The sequence below is a fragment of the Lonchura striata genome, chromosome 1 (assembly GCF_046129695.1).
Source record: "Lonchura striata isolate bLonStr1 chromosome 1, bLonStr1.mat, whole genome shotgun sequence".
NCBI classification, from domain to species: domain Eukaryota; kingdom Metazoa; phylum Chordata; class Aves; order Passeriformes; family Estrildidae; genus Lonchura; species Lonchura striata.
The window spans coordinates 1,436,523-1,440,943 of NC_134603.1; positions in this window are offsets into that span (position 1 = coordinate 1,436,523).

A 4,421-nucleotide genomic window follows, 5' to 3' on the forward strand; every position below is an offset into this window, starting at 1 on the left:
TTTGGGGTTTGGGATTGTTGGATTTTGGGATTTTGGATTTGGGATTTGGGGGATGGGGTTTGGGATTTTGGGTTTGGGGATTTGGGATTTGGGGATTTGGGATTTGGGGATTTGGGGGATTTGGGGATTTGGGGTTTGGGGATTTGGGGTTTTGGGGTTTGGGGGATGGGGTTTGGGGATTTGGGGTTTGGGATTTGGGGTTTGGGGTTTGGGATTTTGGGGATTTGGGGTTTGGGGATTTTGGGGATTTGGGATTTGGGGTTTGGGGTTTGGGATTTTGGGGTTTGGGATTTGGGGATTTTGGGATTTGGGATTTGGGGGATTTGGGGTTTGGAGGATGGGGTTTGGGGTTTGGGGATTTGGGGTTTTGGGGTTTGGGGGATGGGGTTTGGGGTTTGGGGGTTTGGGGATTTGGGGTTTGGGGTTTGGGATTTGGGGATTTGGGGGTTGGGATATGGGGTTTGGGGTTTGAGGTTTGGGGATTTGGGGTTTGGGGATTTGGGGTTTGGGGGATGGGGTTTGGGATTTGGGGATCTGGGGTTTGGGGATTTGGGATTTGGGGTTTGGGGGTTTGGGGTTTGGGATTTGGGATTTTGGGGATTTGGGGTTTGGGGTTTGGGATTTTGGGGTTTGGGGGATGGGGTTAGGGGTTTGGGGATTTGGGATTTTGGGGTTTGGGATTTTGGGGATTTCGGGATTTGGGATTTGGGGGATTTGGGGTTTGGGGGATTTGGGGTTTGGGATTTTGGGGATTTGGGGATTTGGGATTTGGGGTTTGGGATTTGGGGGTTGGGGGATTTGGGGTTTGGGATTTTGGGGATTTGGGGATTTGGGATTTGGGGTTTGGGATTTGGGGGATTTGGGGTTTGGGATTTTGGGGATTTGGGCTTTGGGATTTGGGGATTTGGGATTTTGGGGTTTGGGATTTGGGGTTTGGGGGATGGGGGATTTGGGGATTTGGGATTTGGGGATTTTGGGATTTGGGGATTTGGGATTTGGGGTTTGGGATTTTGGGGTTTGGGGATTTGGGATTTGGGGATTTTGGGGATTTGGGGTTTGGGATTTTGGGGATTTGGGATTTTGGGATTTGGGGTTTGGGGTTTGGAGGATTTGGGGTTTGGGGTTTGGGGATTTGGGGTTTGGGATTTGGGGTTTGGGATTTTGGGATTTGGGGGATGGGGTTTGGGATTTTGGGATTTGCGGGATGGGATTTGGGATTTTGGGTTTGGGATTTGGGATTTTGGATTTGGGATTTGGGATTTGGGGATTTGGGATTTGGGATTTTGGGGTTTGCGGTATGGGGTTTGAGATTTCGGGATTTGGGATTTGGGATTTGGGGTTTGGGGTTTTGGGGTTTTGGGGATTTGGGGATTTGGGGTTTGGGATTTTGGGGATTTGGGGATTTGGGGTTTGGGATTTTGGGGTTTGGGATTTGGGGTTTGGGATTTGGGGTTTGGGGATTTGGGGTTTGGGGATTTGGGATTTGGGGTTTGGGATTTTGGGGATTTGGGGATTTGGGGTTTGGGATTTTGGGGTTTGGGATTTGGGGTTTGGGATTTGGGGTTTGGGATTTTGGGATTTGGGGGATTTGGGGATTTGGGATTTTGGGGTTTGGGATTTGGGGTTGTTGGATTTTGGGATTTTGGATTTGGGATTTGGGGTTTGGGGTTTGGGATTTGGGGATTTGGGATTTGGAGTTTGGGATTTTGGGATTTGCGGGATGGGATTTGGGATTTTGGGTTTGGGATTTTGGGTTTGGGATTTGGGATTTGGGGTATGGGGTTTGGGATTTCGGGATTTGGGATTTGGGGTTTTGGATTTGGGGTTTGGGGAATGGGGTTTGGGGTTTTGGGATTTGGGGTTTGGGGTTCGGGGTTTTGGGATTTTGGGATTTGGGATTTGGGGTTTGGGGGATTTGGGGGATTTGGGGTTTGGGATTTGGGGTTTGGGGTTTGGGGGATTTGGGATTTTGGGTTTGGGGGATTTGGGATTTTGGGATTTGGGGGATTTGGGGTTTGGGATTTTGGGGGATTTGGGGTTTGGGGTTTGGGATTTGGGGCATTTGGGATTTGGGATTTTGGGGATTTGGGATTTTGGGGTTTTGGGGATTTGCAGTTTGGGGTTTGGGATTTGGGGATTTTGGGATTTGGGATTTTGGGATGTTGAGTGCTGGAATTTTGGGATTGTGGGGTTTTGGGATTTTGGGGTGTTGGGTCTTGGATTTTGGGATGCTGGATGTTGGGATTTCGAGATTTTGGGTTTTTAGGATTTTGGGATTTCGGGTGTTGAGTGCTGGGATTTTGGGATGTTGGATTTGAGATTTTGGGATGTGGGATTTTGGGATGTTGAGATTTTGGGATGTTGGGTTGTTGGGATTTTGGGATGTTGGATTTGAGATTTTGGGATTTTGGGTTGCTGGGATTTCGGGATATTGGGATGCTGAGATTTCAGAACATTGGGAATTTGGGATTGTTAGATTTTGGACGTGTTGGATTTTGGGATTTTGGGATTTCGGGATTTGGGATTTCAGGATTTGGGGATTTCAGGATTTTGGGATTTGGGATTTCAGGATTTGGGGATTTGGGATTTCAGGATTTGGGGATTTCAGGATTTTGGGTTTTGGGATTTCAGGATTTTGGGATTTCAGGATTTTGGGATTTTGGCATTTGAAGATTTTGAGATTTTGGGTTTCAGAATTTGGGGATTTCAGGACTTTGGGATTTTGGGATCTGGAGGTTTGGGGATTTGGGAGTTTGAGGTCACTGGGATTTCAGGATACGCTGGGATTTTGGGATTTCAGGATTTGGGGGATTTTGGGACTTTGGGGTTTCAAGATTTGGGGATTTGGGAAATTCCGGATTTGGGATTTCAGAACTTGGGGGTTTTGGGACATTGGGATTTGGGGATTTGGGATTTGAAGATTTTGGGATTTGGGATTTCAGAATTTGGGGATTTGAAGATTTTGGGATCTGGAGGTTTGGAGATTTGGGGATTTGGGATTTCAGAATTTGGGGATTTCAGGACTTTGGGATTTGAAGATTTTGGGATTTGGGGATTTCAGAACTTTGGAATTTGGGATTTCAGAATTTGGGGATTTGAAGATTTTGGGATCTGGAGGTTTGGGGATTTGGGGATTTCGGGACTTTGGGATTTGGAGATTTGGGGGTTTTGGGATTTGGAGATTTGGGGATTTGGGATTTGGGGGTTTCAGGACGCTGGGATTTTAGGATACGCTGGGATTTTGGGATTTCAGTATTTTGGGATTTGGGATTTGGGGATTTTGGGACGCTGGGATTTTGGGATTTCAGGATTTTGGGGATTTTGGGATTTGGGGTCCGTGTCTGGTCTGTCCCCGCTGCTGCCAACGCCGGAACCCCCCGGGATCCCCAATCCCAATCCGGGATTTTTCGGGAAGCAGCTCCGGAAACTCCGGATTTGACTTCGTGCGGGAATTCCACGGCAGAACCCGGAGCCGAACGATCCCGGCCGGGATCCCGGAAAAAATCCGGACCAAAATCCCATTCCAACCCCAAAATGGAGCCAGAATTCCCAAAAATTGGAACTGGAATTCCCAAAAATTGGAGCTGGAATTCCCAAGGATTGGAACCGGAATTCCCAAGGATTTAAGGAACCGGAATTCCCAAGGATTGGAGCCGGAATTCCCAAGGATTGGAGCCGGAATTCCCAAGGATTGGAGCCGGAATTCCCAAAAACTGGAGCCGGAATTCCCAAGGATTGGAGCCGGAATTCCCAAATTGGAGGAGCCCAAATTCCCAAGGGAAAAACTTCCCAGAATTCCCCTGACTCCAAATCCCGCCCACCCCAAAAATTCCCTCCATCCCATAAAAACCCCTCCCACAAATCCCAAAAATCCCCAAATTCTGAATTTCCAAAATTCCCACAATTCCCAAAATTCAACCCCAAAATTTCCAAAAATCCCCAAAATCCATCCCAAAATTCCCAACATTCAACCCCAAAATTCCCCAAAATCCCCCAAATCCATCCCAAAAATCCATCCCAAAAATCCATCCCAAAAATCCATCCCAAAATTCCACCCCAAAATTCCCCCCCAAAATCCCCCAAATCAATCCCAAAAATCAATCCCAAAAATCCCAAAAATCCCAAAAATCAACCCCAAAATTCCCCCAAATCCATCCCAAAATCCCCAAATTCCCAAAAATCCCCAAATTCTGAATTTCCAAAATTCCCAAAAACCTCCCAAATCCCTCCCAAAAACCCCCAAATTCTGAATTTCCAAAATTCCCAAAAACCTCCCAAATCCCTCCCAAAAACCCCCAAATTCTGAATTCCCAAAATTCCCAAAATTCAACCCCCAAAATTCCCCAAAATCCCCAAATCCATCCCCCAAAAATCCATCCCCAAATTCCCCAAAATTCCCCAAAATCCGAATTCCAGCCCCC